Genomic DNA, 20,020 nt, shown 5'->3' on the forward strand with positions numbered 1-20,020 from the left:
CTGTACCTATGTGACCTTGGGCAATCTGTTTAATTCTGCTTTTTCAATTACAAATGAATTAAATGAACAAATACAGGTAAAGCACACAGAAAAGAGACTGGTAGAACAAGATGCCCCAAATTCACCTGAGATATCTCTTTCCCTAGACTGGGAGCCATCAGCCATGGCTCTTTTTACCAGGATATGGTATTTAGAGATTACAACCTGAATTCTACAGGTGCTTATTACAACTGTGTTGTCATTGCCTCTAAGACTTTTAGTGAACAAAACTAAAAAAATATGTATTTTTATGTTGTATTTTTTAAAGTTTATTTATTTATTTTGAGAGAGAGAGAGAGAGGGAGCATGCACACATGAATGGGGGAGGGGCAGAGAGAGTGGGAGAGGGAGAATCCCAAGCAGGCTCTACACTTTCAGTCCAGAGTTTGATGTGGGGCTTGAACCCACAAACCATGAGATCATGACCTGAAATCAAGGGTCAGATGTTTAACTGACCGAGCCACCCAGGTGCCCCCAAAATATGTATTTTTAAGGGAAAGTACATCATGATTTTATATTGGTGTTTCCAGTTTAAACTTAAGATGACAGGTTTTCACTTGTTTCTTGAATTTTGTATTTGTATCCTTTTTTTCCTTAAGTTTGAAAATCTTGGTTCCTAACAACATTAATGCAATTATTTAGTTGTTTTATCCTACTAAATATATAATAGCTTCAAAATATAATAACCATTTTATTAACAATATGGTTATTGAAAACAGTTTTCTTTGCAGTTCTTTTTGTCCTTAGGTGATATTTCATGAGGGATACAGAACCAAATTAGAAGCTTCTAAATCATCTGAAATTTCTCTGTGTGATGATGCCACTAACTTGATATTGAGTTAGGATCATTTGTTCCATTTGACTTTGATTTTCAGGATTTTTTTTTTAAACAGCTTTATTGAGATATGAATCACATGCTATACAATTCACCCCTTTAAAGTATGCATTTAAATGGTTTTCAGTATATTCAGAGTTGTGTGATGATCACCTACAGTCACGTTTGCATAACCTCAAAAAGAAATCTAGTACTTTTTGGCTATGAACACTCAACTATTCTCCCCCACCCCCACTCCATAGCCTAATGCAACCACTAACTTATTTTCTCTCTCTCTATTGACCTATTCTGGACATTTAATACAAATGGAATCATTTAATATGTGGTATTTTGTGACTAGCTTCATCCATATTGTAGTGTGTAACAGCACTTCATTTTTTATGGCTAAATAATATTCCATTATATGGATATACCAGATTTGGTGGATCATTTAGTGGAGATTGAGGGTTTTTTCCACCTTTGATTATTAGGAATAATGCTGCTACTATACATTTGTGTACAAGTTGTTGTGTGGACATATACTTACATTTCTCTGGGATAGATACTTAGGAGTAGAATTGCTTGGTCAAATGGTAACTCGATGTTTTAACTTTTTTGAGGACCACTGGATTGTTTTCCAAAGTGGCTGCCCCATTTTATATTCCAGCAGCGTAGGAGGGTTCTAATTTCTCTATATCCTTGTCAACACTTGTCAAAGGATGTCAGCATCCTTTGTTATTATTGTCTTTTTTATTCTAGCCATCCTGGTGGGTATGAAGAGGTAGCTCATCGTGGCTTTGATTTGCATTTCCCTGATGGCTGATGATTTTCATATGTTTATTAACCATGTGCGTATCTTCTTTAGTGAAATATGTTTGGAGGTCCTTTGCTTAGTTAAATTTAATAAGAACACTCGATGTAAGATCTCTTTTGTCCATTTAAAAACTGAGTTATTTATTTCTTGTTATTGAGTTGTAAGAGGTCTTTGTGTAATTCTAGATACTAGTCCCTTATCAGATATATATGATTATGATTTGCAAATATATTCTCCCAATCAATGTGTTGTCTTTTTAACTTTCTTGATTGAGTCTTTTGAAGCACAAAATTTTCAATTTAGATGAAGCTCAATTTATCTATTTCTTTAGTTGCTTGTACTTTTGTTGTCATATCCAAGAATCCACTGCCAGATCTAAGGTCATGAAGATTTACCACTGTTTTTTCCTTCAGGTGTCATAGTTTTGGCTTTTACATTTAGGTCTTTGATCAATTTTGAGTTAATTTTTTGTATATGGTATAAGGAAAGCGTCTAATTTTATTCTTTTGTGTGTGGCTATCCAGTTGTCCCAGCACCATTTGTTGAAAAGGCTACTGTTTCCCCTTTGAATTGTCTTGGCATCATTGTTGAAAACTCAATTGACTCTACATGAGTTTATTTCTAGACTTTCAATCCTATTCCACTGATCTATTTGGCTAGATTTAGGTCAGTAACACAATGTCTTGATCACTCTTGCTTTGTAGTAAGTTTTGAAATCAGGAGGTGAGTCATCCAACTTTGTTCTTTTTCAAGTTTATTTTGACATTTTGGTTCCCTTAAGCTTCCATATGAATTTTAGGGTCTGCTTGTCAATTTCTACAAAGAAGCCAACTTACATTCAGTAGGTATGATGTTGAATCTGTAGATCAATTTGGGGAGCATTGTCACTTTAACAATATCAAGCCTTCCAATCTGTAAACATGGGGTATCTTTCTATATATAGTATTTACATTTCTTTCAACAATGATTTGTAGTTTTCAGAGTATATGTTTTAAACTTTTGTTAAATTTATTCCTAAGTATTATTCTTTTTGATTTCATCATAAATGGAACTGTTTTCTAAGTTTCATTTTTTATTTGCTCAATGCTACTATATAAAAGTACAATTTGTGTCTTTATGTTGACTTTGTGCCCTACAATCTTACTGAACACCTTCATTAGTCCCAATAGTTTTTAGTAGATTCCTTAGGATTTTCTACATACAAGATTATGTTATCTGCAAATAGAGATAGTTTTACTCTTTCTTTTCCAATCTGTGTGCCTTTAATTTCTTTTTCTTGACTAATTAATTACTCTGGCTGGAACCTCTAATATAATATTGACTAGAAGTGGCAACAGCAGATATCTTTGTCTTATTCCTGATCTTAGGAGGAAGGCATTCAGCCTTTCACCATTAAGTAGGATGTTAGCTGTGGGTTTTTTGCAGATAACTTTTTCAGGTAGAGATTTTAGTTTGCTACTATTTTGTTAAAAATTTCTGCATTGCATTGAGGGGTGACTGGGTGGCTCAGTTGGTTAAGTGCGTGACTCTGGCTCAGGTCATGAACTTGCAGTTCATGAGTTTGAACCCCATGTCGGGCTAGCTGCTGTCAGCAGAGAGACTGCTTTAGATCTTCTGTGTCCCGCCACCACCCCCCCCCCCCGGCCCCTAACTTGCTGGTGCTTCCTGTCTCTCTCAAAAACAAATAAACATTTAAAAAATCTTTCTGCACTGATGTCCATAAGAGATCTTGGTATGGTTTTCATTTTTTGAGATGTATTTGTCTGGTCTTGGTATCAGGGTAATAGCGGCCTCAGAAGATAAAATGGGAACAGTTCTTCCCTCTTCTATTTCGTGGAAGAGTTTATGAAGAATTGTTTATTATTCTTTAAATATTTGGTAGAATTCTCCAGTGAATGGTAATCATTTTGCAGTATGTACCTACCTCAAATCATTATGTTGTATACCTTTAACTTACATAATCTTATATGTCAATTGTATCTCAATAAAACTGGGGGAGAAAAAAGGAAGTCACCAGTGAAGTCATCTGGGTCTGGACCTTTCTTTGCAGATAGTTTTAAAATGACAAATTCAATCTGTTTACTTATTTAAGGCTATTCAGATTTTCTATTTTTTTCTTGATTCAGTCTGTGTCTTTTTAGGAAATTGTCCATTTTATCTAAGTTATCTAATTTATTAGCATGTAAGTGTTTATCATATTCTTTTAGAATCCTTTTATTTCTGTAAGGTGAATAGTAATGTCCCCCCTTTTATCTGAACCTTCTCTCTCTCTTCCTTGATCAATCAAGCTACAGGTTTGTCAACTTTGCTGTTCTTTTCAAATCACCAACTTTTTGGTTTATTAATTTTCTCTATTATTTTTGTATTCTTTATTTCTTTCATCTCTGTTCTGTAACCATTGGTATTCTTGGCTTCCTTGTCTGGGCATGGAAACTCTGCTTTATGAATGAACTGGGGCAGGGTGAATCAGATCCCAGTACTTTCGGTGTGCCAGACCCAGCATAGAGTCTCTGTCCCACAAGTGGGAGCTGGGTGAAAGAAGGGAACCCTATGTTCCTGGCTGCATCTGTCTGGAGTGGGGTTTTTATCACGTCGAGTCGGGAAGGAGAGGGAGAGGGTCGTGGGTCAGATGCCACCAATTCTCATTGTTCTTACTAAGGTTTAATAGGTTTTCTTGAATAAATGTTTCTTCATTTGCTATATGGCCTGAAGAGCATTTCTAGAGAATGAATATTTAGAAGTGATTTTCACCAATTTCACTGTGGAGAGGGAACACAGAGGTCCTAACGTTGCCATGCCAGAAGTACACCCCTAAGGGTTGCTTTTTAATTTTTGTCAAATTGATTGTACAACTATGTAACATATTCACACAATTCTAAACTTAAATCCACTGAAGAAGATATATTCAGAGAAATCCATTCCTATTACTGCTCTTTCCACTGTGTTGCCTCTATTGATAAAGTTAAATTTTTTTATTGACATATAATTAACACACTTTAACATTTACCCTTTTAAAGAGCACAAATTCAGTGGTTTTTAGTACATTTTAAAAGTTATGCAGCAATTACTATCTTATTTCAGAATATTTCATCTCTTCCAAAAGAAACCTCTGTTAGCAGTCACCCCCAATTCCCCACTCCTCCCAGCCCTGGCAACCACCAATCTACTTTGTTTCTTTGTGAGTTTGTCTATTCTGAACTTTTCATAAGAGTGGAATAATATGGTATGTTGCCTTTTGTGAGAGACTTATCTCACTTAGCATAATGTATTCAGAGTTTCTTCTTCATGGCTGAATAACATTCCATTGTATGCAGGTAATGCAGTTTGTTTATTCATTCATCAGTTGATGGAGAGTTGGGTTGTTTCTATTTTTTGGCTATTATGAATAATTCTGCTATGAACATTCATATTCAAGTTTATGTGTGGGCATATGGGTGTTCTTTTCTCTTGGGTGTATGCCTAGGAGTATAAACAACCTTTTAAAAAGAGTTTTTGTTTTATTCCATTAGTTCTTTTGTCCATCTATCTTATCTAGAGATATATCACAACCACTTTCTTAGATAAATGGTAGATCGTGCACATACAGTTTTCTTCACTTTCCTCTTTTCATTTAAAATATATCCAGGAAAACAAAATAAAAAATACATGTGCTGGGGCCGGGGTGGGGGGTGCCTGGGTGGCTCAGTTGGTTAAGCGTCCAACTCTTGGTTTCAGCTCAGGTCATGATCTCACCGTTTGTGGGATCAAGTCCTGTGTTGGGCTCTGTGCTGACAGCACGGAGCCTGCTTGGGATTCTCTCTCTCCTTCCTTGTCTGCCCCTCCCCTGCTCTCTCTCTCTCTCAAAATAAATAAACTAAAAAATTAAATTAAATTAAAATAATACACATGTTGGGCATCAGTCCCTATCCATATGTAGAGATATTCCTCACTTCATTTTACAGCTGAATGATCAGGATGTGCCGTGATTTATTTAACTTCAGCCAGTAACCTATTCATGGATATTTGTTTTACATTCTCTTGCTATTACAAACCGAACTGGAATAAATTGCCTTATGGATATGTTTTTTGCAAATTTATTTTTTCATTGTTTTTCATTTTAATCCCAGTATAGTTAACATACAGTGTTATACTAGTTTCAGGTGTACAATATAGTGAGTCAACAATTGTATACATTACCCAGTGCTCGTCATGATAAGTGTAGTCTTTAACTTCATCACTTATTTTACCCATCCCCTCTCCCACCTCTGCTCTGGCGACCATAGTTTGTTCTCTATAGTTAAGAGTCTATTTCTTGGTTTGCCTCTCTCTCTTTTCTTCCCTTGCTTGTTTTGTTTCTTGAATTCTAGATATGAGTGACATCATATGGTATTTGTTTTTGACTTATGTTGCTTAGCGTAATACTCTCTAGCTCCATCTATGCTATTGCAAATGGCAAGATTTCATTCTTTTTATGGCTGAATAATATCTCAGTGTATCTATCTACTACATCTTCGTTATCTATTCATCAATCAATGGACACTTGGGCTGCTTCCATAATTTGGTTACTGTAGATAATGCTACTATAAACATCAGTGTGTGTGTATCCCTTTGAATTAATATTTTTGTATTCTTTGGGTAAATATTTAGTACTGCAATTGCTAGATCACGGGGTAGCTCTATTTTTAACTTTTTGAGGAACCTCCATATTGTTTTCCTCCATATTGTTTTCCATGCCACAGTGGCTGTATCAGCATTCCCACCAACAGTGCAAGAGCTTTCCTTTTTCTCCATGTCTTTGCCAACACTTGTTGTTTCTTGTGTTTTTGATTTTAGCCATTCTGACAGGTATGAGGTGCTACCTCATTGTACTTTTGATTTGCATTTCTCTGATGATGAGTGATGTTGAACGTCTTTTCATTTGTCTCTTGGCCAACTGTATGTATGTCTTTAGAGAAATGTCTATTCATGTCTTCTGCCCAATTTTAATTGGGTTATTTGTTTTTTGGGTGTTGAATGTTTTAAGTTCTTTAGAGATTTTGGACACCAATGCTTTATTGGATGTTATTTGTAAATATCTTCTCCCATTCACTAGATTGCCTTTTAGTTTTGCTGTTTCCTTCACCGTTCAGAAGATTTCTTATTTTATTTTAAGGAGAGAGCAAGTGCATGAGAGTGGGGGAGAAGGGGAGAGAGAAAGAGAAGCCAAAGCAGGCTCCATGCTCAGTGGAGCCTGGTGCAGGGCTTGATCCCAAGATCCTGGGATCATGACCTGAGCTGAAATCAAGGGTTGGAGACTCAGTCGACTGAGCCACTCAGGTGCCCTATGTTCAGAAGCTTTTTATTTTGATGTAGTCCTAATAGTTTATTTTTGCTTTTATTTCCCTTGCCTTGGGAGACATATCTAGAAAAATGCTGCTACAGCCAATGTCAAAGAAATTACTCCCTGTGCCCTCTTCTGGGATCTGTATGGTTTCAGATTTTATATTTTGATCTTTAGTCCATTTTGAGTTTATTTTTGTGTCTGGTGTAAGAAAGTGGTCCAGCTTCATTCTTTTGCATGTGGCTGTTTAGTTTTCCCAACACAGTTTACTGAAGAGACTGTCTTTCCCATTATATATTATTTCCTCCTTTGTCAGAGATTAATTGACATATAATGATGGATTTATTCCTGGGTTTTCTGTTCTGTTCCATTGATCTATGTGTTTATTTTTAGGTCAGTGAAATACTGTTTTGATTATTACAGCTTTGTAATATACTTGAAGCCTGGAATTGTAATACCACTAGTTTTATTGGTTTGTTTCTCTTTCTCAAGCTTGCTTTGGCTATTCGTGGTCTTTTGCGGTTGTGTACAAATCTTAGGATTGTATGATTCAGCTCTGTGAAAAATGCTGTGGATATTTTGATAAGTATTGCATTAAATGCGTAGACTAATTTGGGTAGTATAGACATTGTAACAATATTTGTTCTTCCAATCCATGAGCATGGAATGTTTTTCCATTTCTTTGAGTCATCTTCAATTTCTTTATCAGTGTTTTATAGTTTCCACCGTACAGGTCTTTCATCTCTTTGGTTAAGTTTATTCATACATATTTTATTGTTTTTGGTAAAATTATAAATGAGATTGTTTTCTTAATTTCATTGTATTCTGCTTCATTATTAGGGTACAGAAATGCAACAGATTTCTGTACATTAATTTTGTATCCTGTGACTTTACTGCATTCATTTATCAGTTCTAGTGGTTTTTGGGTGGGGTTTTTAGGGTTTTCTATATATAGTATCACGTCATCTGCAAATAGTGAAAGCTTTAATTCTTCCTTAACAATTTGGATGCCTTTTATTTCTTTTTGTTGTCTAATTGCTGTGGCTAGAACTTCCAGTGCTATCTTGAATAAAAATGGTGAGAGGGGACATCTTCGTCTTGATCCTGACCTTAGGGAAAAAGCTCTGTTTTTCCCCATTGAGTGTGATGATTGCTGTGGGTTTTTCACATATAGCCTTTATTATGTTGAGGTATGTTCCCTCTAGACCTGCTTTGTTTAGGGTTTTATCCTGATGGATGTTGCACTATGTCAAAGGCTTTTTCTGCATCTATTGAAATGATCATATGGGTTTTATCCTTTCTCTTATTGATGTGCTGTATCACATTGACTTGCAAATATTGAACCACACTTGCATCCTGAGAATAAATCCCACTTGACTGTGGTGAAATAATTTTTAATATGTATTGTTGGATTCAATTTGCTAGTATTTTGTTGAGGATTTTTGCATCTACGTTCATCAGAGATATTGGTCTGTAGTTCTCCTTTTTTTTGTGGTTCTTTATCTGGTTTTGATATCAAGGTGATACTGGCCTCACAGAATAAATTTGGAAGCTTTCCTTCCTCTTTTATTTTTTGGAATAGTATGAGAAGAACAGGTATTAACTCTTCTTTAAATGTTTGGTAAAATGCACCTGCAAAGCTTGTTTGTTGGGAGGTTTTATTATTATCATCATCATCATCATTATTATTACTTATTCAATTTCATTGCTGGTAACCAGTCTCTTCAAATTTTCTATTTCTTCTTGTTTCAGTTTTGGTAGGTTATATGTTTCTAGGAATTTATCCATTTCCTCTAGGTTGTCCAATTTGTTGGCATATAGTTTTTCATAATATTCTGTTACAATTGTTTTTATGTCTGTAGTATTTATTGTTTTTTTATTTCTCCCCTTTCATTTGTGATTTTATTTGTCTCTCTCTCTCTGTCTCTGTCACTTTTTGTTTCTGATGAGTCTGACTAGAAGTTCATCAATTTTGTTGATCTTTTCAAAAAACTAGCTCCTGGTTTCATTGATCTGTTATTCTTTTTTTTTTTTAGTTTCTATATCATTTATTTCTGTCTAATATTTATTATTTCCTTTCTTCTGCTGGCTTTGGTTTTGTTTGTTCTTTTTTTTCCCCTAGCTTCTTTAGGTGTAAGATTAGATTGTTTGAGATTTTTCTTGCTTCTTGAGGTAGGCTTGTGTTGTTATAAACTTCCCTCCTAGAACCACTTTTGCTGCATCCCGAAGCTTTTGGACCTATGTGTTTTCATTTTCATTTGTTTTCATGCATATTTTAAATTTCTTCTTTGATATTTTGGCTTGCCCATCCATTCATTATTTAGTAACATGTTACTTAACCTCCATGTATTTTTGCTCTTTCCAGATTTTTTCTTTATTTTCTTTTTTAAAAATGTTCATTTTTTTTTAGACAGTGGGGGAGGGGCAGAGAGAGAATTGCAAGCAGGCTCTTTGCTGTATGCACAGAGCCTGATGTGAGGCTCGAACTCATGAACCATGAGACCATGACATAAGCTGAAATTAAGAGTTGGATGCTTAAATGATTGAGCCACCCAGGTGCCCCTTTCCCGATTTTTTCTTATGATTTATTTCTAGTTTCATATATTGTGGTCAGAAGAGACGCATGGTATGACTTCAATCTTTTTTAGTTTGTTGAGGCTTGTTTTGTGGCCTAATACGTGATCTGTTCTGGAGAATGTTCTATGTGCACTTGAAAAGGATGTGTACTCTACTGTTTTAGGGTAGAATGTTCTGAATATGTCTGTTAAATCCATCTGATCCAGTGTGTCATTCAAAGCCATTGTTTCCTTGTTGATTTTGTTTGAATGATCTGTCCATTGATCTAAGTGAGGTGTTAAAGTCCCCTACAACTATTATTGTTTTACCATTGATTAGTTCCTTTATGTTTGTTATTAACTCTTTTATGTATTTGAGTGCTCTCATGTTGGGTGCATAAATATCTTCTTGTTAGGCTATCCTCTTTATTATTGTATAGTGCCCTTCTTTATCTCTTGTTACAGTCTTTGTTTTAAAGTCTATTTTGTTCTATGTAAGGATTGCTACTCTGGCTTTATTTTGATATCCATTTGTATGATAAATGTATCTCCATCCCTTCACTTTCAATCTGCAGATGTCTTTAGGTCTGAAGTGAGTCTCTTGTAGGCAGCATATAGATGGGTCTTGTTTCTTAATCCACTCTGTCATACTATGTCTTGATTGGAGCATTTATTCCATTTGCATTCAAAGTAATTATTGATAGGTATGTATTTATTGCCATTTTGTTACTTGTTTTGTGGTTGTTTTTGCAATTTTCCCCTGATACTTCCTTCTCTTGTTTTTTTTTTTTTTTTTTTTCTTTCTTGTGGTCTGTTGGTTTTCTTTAGTGATATACTTGGATTCTTTTCTTTTTATTGTTTGAATATCTGTTACTGGTTTTTGGTTTGTTGTTACCATTAGGTTTGTATATAACATCTTCTGCATATAGCAATGTATATTAAGTTGATAGTTGCTTAAGTTTGAACCCATTCTTTACTCCTCTCCCCTCCCATGTTTTAGGTATATGGTGTCATATTTTATATCCTTCTATTTTATGAATTCCTTGACTGATTTTTACAGAAATACTTATTTTTTTTTTACTGTTTTTATGCTTTTTCCTTTAATACTCTCACTTATGGTCTCTCTTTTCCACTTAAAGGATCACCTTTAATTTTTCTTGTAGGGCTGGTTTAATGGTCATGAATTCCTTTAGGTTTTGTTTGAGAAACTCTATCTCACCTTCTATTCTGAATGATAAGCTTTCTGGATAGAGTATTATGGCTACATATTTTTCTCTTTCAGCACTTTGAATATATCATGTCACTTCCTTCAGGCTTGCAAGGTTTCTGCTGAAAAATCCTCTGATAGCCTTATGGGGTTTCCCCTTGTATGTAACTAGCTTCTTTTCTCTTGCTGCTTTAAAATTTATTTCTTTATCTCTGCTTTTTGCATTTTAATTACTATGTGTTGGTATAGACCTTGGGTTGATTTGGGAGTGGGGGAATCCTTGTGCCTCCTGGATCTGGATATCTGTTTCCTTCCCCAGATTAGGGAAATTTTCAGCTAGTATTTCTTCAAATAAGTTTTCGGCTCCCTTTTGTCTCTCTTCTGTGATCCCCATGATATGAATATTAGTACATTTGATGGAGTCACTGAATTTCCTAAGACTATTCTCAATTTTTATAACTTTTTTTTCTTTCATTTGCTCAGCTTGGTTACTTTCCATCACTCTGTCTTCTAGGTCTCAATTTGTTTCTCTACTTCCTCTAGCCTGCTATTTATTCCATCAGATGTATTTTTAATTTCACTTATTGTGTTTTTCATCACAGATTGGTTCTTTTTTTATCTCTTTGTTAAGGGTCTCACTAATGTCCTCTACTCTTTTCTCAAGTCCTGTGAGTATCTTTATGATCATTCCTTTAAATTCTCTGTGGGACACATTATTTATATCTGTTTCACTTAGGTCTCTTGCCATGATTTGGTCCTCTTCTTTCATTTTGGACATATTCCTCTGTCTTTTCATTTTCTCTACCTCTCTCTCTCTTTCTCTGTGTTAAGAAAGTTAGCTATGTCTCTTGCTCTCGAAGGTAATGGCCTTATGAAAAAGAGACACTATAGAATCGTGTAGTACAGTGTTTCCTGTTCCCCAGGACGTGGCACTTCAGGGAGTGTGTCCTATGTGTGTTGTGTGTACTCTGCTGTTGAGTCCTAGCCTCTTTTTCCTTCAGTCCAGTCATCTGCAGAGGCTGTCTTTGCCTGTTGTGGGCAGTGTTTGGTCCCTGACAGGTAGGGCACATTTTAACAAGGTGTGCACTGGTGCGCTTGTGAAATGAAACCTGCCAGAAGAGAGGCCATGCACAAGGCATGTCGGAAGACCCAGTGCCAGTGAAGTTTGTGCCAGTCTTCTGGGGGAGGGGGCCTGCAGTGCTGGGACTGAGGCAAGCATGACTGGTAAGGGCAGACCTGCCAAAGTGCAGGGGGACAGGGCTTGGTATAAGCAAGTTAGGCAGCAAATGTTGATGCTCAACTGGTTCCCACAGGTGGCCCTGTGCTCATGTTGAAGGGCAGAGGGAGGAAATGACACTTGCCAGTTTCTTTGTTCCCAGAGGGGTCTCCTTGTGATCCCTGCTTCTTGGGGCCATGCTCTGCAATGAGTACATCACTCTCCCTCCCATATGCCACAGGTCTTTTTCTTTTCTTTTTCTTTTTTTAAAGTTTATTTATTTTTGAGAGAGAGACAGAGACAGAGAGTGAGCAGGGGAGGGGCAGAGAGACAGAGAGACACAGAATCCAAAGCAGGCTCCAGGCTCTGAGCCATCAGCACAGAGCCCAACTTGGGGCTTGAACTCACGAACCATGAGATCATGACCTGAGCTGAAGTCAGATGCTTAACTGACTAAGCCACCCAGGCACCCCTGCCACAAGTGTTTTTCAAACTGTTCCTTCTATGCTGTATTTTCACTGGCTCTGGTGCTGTCTCCACGCAGGTGGAAACTCAGCTTCCTAACACCCTCCAGGCTCCCCCCAAGCTCAGTAATTTTTAAAATTCCAGTATTTAAGTTCTGTTAGTCGTAAGAACTTACTAAGTTTGGCCAAATGTTATGGGGATTCATCTTCCTTGTGCAGGCTCCCCAGCATGACAGTCTGTTTCTTGCCCTTCTCTGAGACCCAGCTCTGTCCAGCCATAAATGGCCATGGTTTCTTTCACTCCCAAACCACACCTTCACTCTTCTTACCTTCTTCAGTATGGCCTCTTCCCTACCTTTAGTTGCAAAGTCTGTTCTTCCAGTCTTCGGCCCATTTTCTGTGTTATTTACACTGATGTGAGTGCTATCTAGTTGTGTCTGTGGGATGAGGTGAGCTTAGGGTCCTCTTACTCTGCCTTCTCCCCAGCTTTCCGACCTGCAAATAAATTTTTGAAATAAATTCTTAGAAGTGAGAAGTTTGTGTCAAAGAATATATGCAGTCAGATACTACTGAATTCCCTTCCATTCTATTTTATATTCCTAGCCAGTATCCCTATGTAGTTACCTTCTATAATGTGGTATATATGACTGAAAATAACAATGTGTATTCTCGAATTTTTGGTGTCAGTTCTGTTTGCTCCTTTGGTAAAATTGTTAATTATGCTGTTTAAATATAGTTTTATTAATTTTTTAACCTCCTTTTTTAAATGTTTGTTTATTTTGAGAAAGATAGTGTATATGTGAGTGGGGGAGGAGTAGAAATAGAGAGAAAGGGAGAGAGAGAGGGGGAGAGAGAGAGAGAGAGAGAGAGAGAAAGAGAGATAATCCCAAGCAGCTGATAGCACAGAGCCTGATGCCGGGCTCAAACCCACAAACCACGAGATCATGCCCTGAGCTGAAGTCAAGAGTCAGGTGCTTAACTGACTGAGCCACCTAGGCACCCCTGTAGTGTATTTTTCTGTCCCTTTATGCTCAACCTTTCTATGACATTATGTTTTGTGTCTAGTTTAAATAGCATATACTTGGATTTTGGTCATGTTTTAACTTGTTATGATGATGATCATAATCATCATCACTATTTTATTTTGCTTACTTTTAATTTCCAATCCTACCTTCTGTTGGATTTATGGAGATTTCAGGTTGCTGGGGCTTTTTAAGGGCAAAATATATCTTAAAAGCACAACATTTTCTTTGTTATAATTTTTACCTGTGGCTTTTTTATTTCAGAAATTGGAGACCATCTTTTCATTAAGCTGTAGTTCCTTCCTTCTCTTCCAGTTTAGGGAAAGTTGGAGAAAAGCTTATTTTGTAGAAACTAATTTGAAATTATTTTCATTTTTAAGTCATAATTTAAGTGTATATAAAGCATACAAGATGGTATTTCACAGTGTATGAGGCTTTTGAAAAAAATAACATTTTTATTGTAATCTTTTGTACTGTAAAAATTTCCTATAAATACAATCAAAGAGACTCTTTTGAATATTCCTGTTATTAGGAAATATGCACTAAAATATTTACGGGTAAAGATTCATGATGTATGTAACTTATCTGCTGATGGTTCAGGAAACTAACTATAGATACATAGATCTGTTAGAAGAAAAGGAAGATAGGGAATGATGAAAATGAATGGTATGCAAGAGAAAACAAATGTTGGTGGGGATGTGGAGAGAAAGGAACCCTCTTGTGCTGTTGGTAGGAAAGCAAACTGGTACAACCATTGTGGAAAACAGTATGGACGTTCCTCAAAAAAGTGAAAATAGAACTACCCTATGATCCAGGAATTGCATTAAAATTATTTACCTAAAGCATACAAAACACTAATTTGAAAGGATATATGCACCCCTATGTTTACTGCAACATTATTTACAATAGCTAAATTACGGAAGCAGCCCAAGTGTCTAATGATAGACGAATGGATAAAGAAGAAGTGGCATATAGATACAATGGAATGTAATTCAGCTATAAAAAAGAATGAAATCTTTTCATTTGCAACAACATGACGGGATCTAGAAAGTATAATGCTAAGCACAATAAGTCAGTCAGAGAAAGATAAATACCACATGATGTCACTTATATGCAGAATTCAAGAAACAAAACAAATGAGCAAAAAAAAAAAAAAAAAAGGGAGACAAATGAAGAAACAAATCCCTAACTATAGAGAGCAAACTGATGGTTAGCAGAGGGGAGGTGGGAGGGGGGATAGGTGAAATAGGTGATAGAGATTGAAGCATACACTTATCATGATGAGCACTGAGTAATGCATAAAATTGTTGAATCACTATATCATACACCTGAAACTAATATAACACTGTATATTAACTAGACTGGATTTAAAATAATAATAAAAATTGTTTTTAAAGGAAAAGAAAGTGAATGGTATAAAATGCTAACAACAGGTAAATCAGGGTGAAGGACATATGTGTACTTGGGGTAGTATTTTTATTTTGGAATATTTATAACTTTGAAATTATTTCCAAAGGAAGAATTTTAAAACTCCATATTTAATAAAAGGTTAAAAAGACAGTTCCTTTTGTGAAATTTTTCATTTCACAGTAAGTAAAAATAAATAAACCAATACATTAATATTTTTGATGATTGGGTGCCACCCAGTGCTTGATTTCTGCAACTACAAAATTTGCCAATTCAAACCCAACTTCTCAAAACTGTTTTTGAAATAGCTTTTGTTGATTTCTTTATGATGGCAAAATAAGATTATGAAAAAATGTGTGTGATATCAAAATCAGTAAAAAAAGAAAAAAAAGCCACAAGCTACTAAACTATGAAGAAAAGAGCCATGCATTGTGATCTCAAATGCAGATTTCTGCCTCCTTTAAATTTTATCAGAGTCTAAAGAAGACACCAAAGTAAAGAGAGTATACAGAAGGACTCTGATTAGTACACAGAGTAGTCAAAAGGAGAGGTTTATATATAATCCATGATAATTATATGGTATAGAATTTATTTAAAACATTCATATACTTGGGGTGCCTGGGTGGGCCAGTCGGTTAAGCATCTGACTTCAGCTCAGGTCATGATCTCATGGCTAGTGGGTTTGAGCCTTGGGCTCTGTGCTGACAGCTCAGAGCCTGGAGCCTGCTTTGGATTCTGTCTGCCCCCTCTCTCTGCCCCTCCTTCACTCACACTTGGTCTCTCTCTCTCAAAAATAAATAAACATTAAAAAAAATTTTTTTTAAATAGGGTCTTATTTTATTTAGTTTTGATTATTTAAAAATATTTTTAATCACTTCAAAGATAATTATTTTATTCTCCTTCAGTTTGTCGTTTTAGTTATCTCAAGTTCTGGTACTTACATTCACTGATTGTCACTCATGGTGGAATAATTTCTCATGCTTTAACAATTTTTTTCCAGCAAACTCAGCTTTAGTTGGGGCTGTGTTTTCTATGAGTCTAGAACAGACTAGACATCTTCCTGTCTTGGAGAACACATTGCATTCTGATTTACTCTTTCACTAAGGGTGTTGACCTTACCTCCACCTCCTTACCCCTTGTGAAACCAAGTCCCTTATAGCCTGTGAATTTATTCTCTTGAGGAGATTATTTTTATATTTGATTTAGCAATTCTTTGAATGGGAGGGTAGATTTTTCTAGGCCTCTTATTGGACTTGGGATGCTTGACCTTGTTAAAGGATGATTTTTTTGAAAAGCTAAAGTCAGAACTTTCATACAGATATAATATGAACATACAGATATAATATGAACATGTATTAAAGATTTATTTAACTCATTGTTAATGAAGGAGCCAGTACAACGTTAACTAATCCAAAGGGGAAGTCAAAGGATTACAAATTTATATGGAATAAAGACATGTTGAAATGAATTTACGAATGAACAAGAAAACTGGCTTTTTCCATGGGGAGGAGGGAAGTCAATCCCAAACATCCTCGGACAGAATATATTTGCACGTCTATGGACAAGACATACTTTGCATGCTATCATTCATCCACAGTTTACAGAGCTATAAAATAGCTGACACGCAGTGAAAGGCTAGAGTAAGATACCTGAAAAAGTGGGCTCTAAATAGTGCTTAGTTTTACATTGAAGAATCCCAATAATCTTTTTTGCTGTTTTCAAATATTCTTAGGACTGACAGTCTCCCTCTGACCAAACTTTAATCAGTCTCCTCTGAACTCTGTTGTTGTGGACTAAATGTGTCCTCCCCAATTCCTATGTTGAAATTCCAATCCCCAAGGTAATGATATTAGGAGGTGGAGCCTTTGGGAGGTAAAAATGATTGGGACATGAGGGTAGTGCTCTTGTGAATGGGATTTGTGCCCTTATAAAAGTGGCCCAGAGAGTCCCCTCACCTCTTCCACCTTGTGAGGACACAGCAGGAAGATGGTCATCTATGAATGAGAAACTGGGCTTTCATCAGACATCAAATCTAATGGTACCTTTATCTTGGGCTTCCCAGATTCCAGAACTGTGGGGAATAAATGTTGTTTAAGTCCTAGTCTGTGGTATTTTTGTTGTAGCAGCTCGGACTGACTCAGACATCTCTTTTAAACTCTTGGGCTTCTGTATTTGCCTTTTCATTGTTCAGTTGTAGCAAGAATCCTGCCAAGCAAGTTTGCCTGAATCCCCTGTCCTCAATATTTGGTTGGGTTCCTTGGTCTCCATCACCCCCTAGGTGACGTCTGATTACCCTGCCTGCCTTCAGCAAGAATCCTACCAAGTCAGCTTAGCCCGAATCTTCCTTACCACTGATGTTTCCTCTTAGTAATTTTCCACTCACTGACCCCCACCCCATCCTTGGCTATAAATTACCACTTTTCCTTATCGTATTTGGAGTTGAGCTTAATCTCTCTCCCCCCACTGCAAAACCCCATTTCAGTGGTACCCACACCTATAGAAATGGTCCTGAATAAAGTCTGCCTCACTGTTCTTTAATGAATGTCATGAATAAAGTTTTTAAACACAACCTTGGATTTCATAGTAATTTCGCAGAGAAGATCTTACCTTGGTAATGATTTCTTTATCTTCATAATGAAAAAAATAAAACCCAAAACCACAGTATTTTCTCTTCAATCTGTTGCTCAGTTGGTGGATCCTAACCTGAGGGTGGGAGTCAGGGATAGCAAAAGAAAAAGAATTACTTTAATATTTCCTCCATGCTCTCCTGAAATTTCTGAGAAAATATAAGGGGCCATAAATAAACATTTGATTATTTATTGAGCAAATAAACATTTGATTGACCCTCGGGAATTTAATGTATCAGACTCTTTATTTATAGAAGAGTAGCGGATGATGGTAGCAGGAGAAGCAGTTGCTGATTGGTAGAATATGCGCAGGGTACAACTATTTTAGGTTCTAGGGACAGACAGTCAATTCTCCCCCACCTACCACCCCAGACCATTCCTTGTGAAGCATATGTTGAAAACCACTACAGGAATTTCAGAGATGAAATTGCATTCAGGGTTTTCCTTCATATTTCAGGGTTGGACCTTATGGTTTCTGTTTCAGGAGGGAAGATGAAGCCAATTTGGCTCCTAGAGTGTTACCGTAGGGCTGAAAGCCCTTTGGGGACAGCCCTGCATGGCCAGCCCTAGGAACTCTAAAGAAGTTAGGGGGATGAAAAGTCTTTGTGGGGGGTAGAGGGCGATAAAAGTCAGGAAAGATGACCCCTTTCTCTAGCAATAGGCAAGCAGCTGGCATTGGTTTTCACTGACTTTATGCCTTTGTCTGTGAGGCAACAGCGGTGTCCTGCACAGGGAGGCCCCTGACAGAGGCAACTGGTGTTTCAAGTAGAAAAGATTAAGAGGGTGGGATAAAATGCAGAAGCATTCTGTTTTCTTTTCTTTCTTTCTTTCTTTCTTTCTTTCTTTCTTTCTTTCTTTCTTTCTTTCTTTCTTTCTTTCTTTCTTTCTTTCTTTCTTTCTTTCTTTCTATGTTGGGGAGAGCACAAGTGGGGAAGGGGCAGAGAGAGGGGGACAGAGGACCCAAAGCAGGCTCTATGTTGACAGCACAGAGCCTGACATGGGACTTGAACTCACGAACTGTGAGATCATGACACGAGCCAAAGACGGAAGCTCAACCAACTGAGCCATCCCAGGTGCCCTAGCATTCTGTTTTCTTAAGTGGGGCGAGCAATGAAAACTTTACAAGATAGAAAGGGCTGTTAAGTTTGTTCCAAACACTTGTGCAAAGTAGAATTCTGAGGTTGTAGGATCTGTGCATATTTTAATTAATTTCACGCAGACCTTGTAAATTAATTTGATAACATTTATATGGTAACATTGAAATTCTGAATAAATGAGAAGGTCAGAATGTAAAATAACATGTGTACTGATATATCCATACTAAAATGGGAAAGAAATTTGGATACTATTAACTTGTTTTTTTTTTTTAAATCATAATAGGGTCATTTGTGTATTTTTAAAAATTGTTTATATTTTGACAACCATAATAACAACCAGATAATTTTAAAAAGCCAAAGTAAAGCATAAGAAAAAAATATGCAGATGCTTGTTATTGCCTTTATGACTTAAGGGCAATCTTTCACATTTTGCCCTTATACATAACCTTGAAGTGTGATAAATAATACATATCAGGTTATTTCAATGATAGTTAGAAATACCTATGGCAAGATAGCTTACAGAATTTTTAAGTTGTCTTTGTCCTCCAAATTTCAAATCCTTAGGGTTTGGAGGTTTCAGGGATACTTACAGGATTAAATGCAGAAGCAACCAGAAGTCAAATATTCTTCCAGTCTTTTGCAAAAGAAGCAATGAAGCCAGGGGTTGAGACAGGTGGGAGAGCCAAGAAATGCAGCTCTCGGGGTTCCCTGGGGCTGGAAGAGACCCTGTGGAGACTGCCCAACCCTTTGCAAGGGGTAAAGGCTGAGAGCCCCCACAGACCCACTGCCCCTGAGGATGTCAGCGGGGTGGTGAGGGGCTGACAGTGAGGCCTATTTCCAGTTCCCTAGATGCTTCCCAGGAGCTGCATGGATCAGGGAGGGGACAGGCCCCCAGGCAACCAAGATGGCATCTCCCTCCACCCCAGGACTGAGGGTCTGAATTAAGGTGGTAGAACGTAAAATAAGCCAGAGTTTGCAATCGGAGATTCAAACTGCACAGCAGATAACTTCGGCAGTGAGTGAGGAGAGATAGTTTGAGGGGCTGTGTCCAGTGTTGGTGAGCGGAAACCAGGTGTGTGACATGTCTGATCATCTCTAAAGGCCTTGCCTACAAAAATAGGTAAGTGGGTACAGCAGTGGTTCTCAAACCGAAGGGTGCTCCAGAATCATCTGGAGGGCTCTTAAAACACGGATTGCTGGGCCCCACCCCCCAGATCTTCTGATTCCAAGACGTTTGGGTTGGGGCCTGACAATTTGCATTTTCTAACAAATTCCCACGTTGGGCTGATGCTGCAGGCCCCAGGGGAATACTTTGGTAATTGGCGAGTAGAAAGTGTTTTTCAGATACTTTGTTATCAAACATCTTGACCACCGCCACTGTCTAATGTGGCATGATGTCAGTGTTAGCCAACATTACTGTCCTCTAGATTTGGCTTGGTTTATTTTCAGATTTAAGAAT

At 37.0% G+C, this 20,020-nt stretch overlaps 1 long non-coding RNA gene across 1 annotated transcript; it reads right to left on the minus strand.

Moving 5' to 3' along the window:
- Positions 1 to 3,327: 3,327 nt before the first annotated feature.
- LOC128315276 (uncharacterized) lies at positions 3,328 to 19,668 on the minus strand. The gene is made up of 3 exons (XR_008297934.1): positions 17,445 to 19,668; positions 16,793 to 16,908; positions 3,328 to 12,903 (listed from the first exon to the last, which is right to left on the minus strand). It is a non-coding gene; the product is annotated as an uncharacterized LOC128315276 (long non-coding RNA).
- Positions 19,669 to 20,020: the final 352 nt, after the last annotated feature.

Source organism: Acinonyx jubatus, chromosome C2, assembly GCF_027475565.1.
Source record: "Acinonyx jubatus isolate Ajub_Pintada_27869175 chromosome C2, VMU_Ajub_asm_v1.0, whole genome shotgun sequence".
Classification (NCBI taxonomy): domain Eukaryota; kingdom Metazoa; phylum Chordata; class Mammalia; order Carnivora; family Felidae; genus Acinonyx; species Acinonyx jubatus.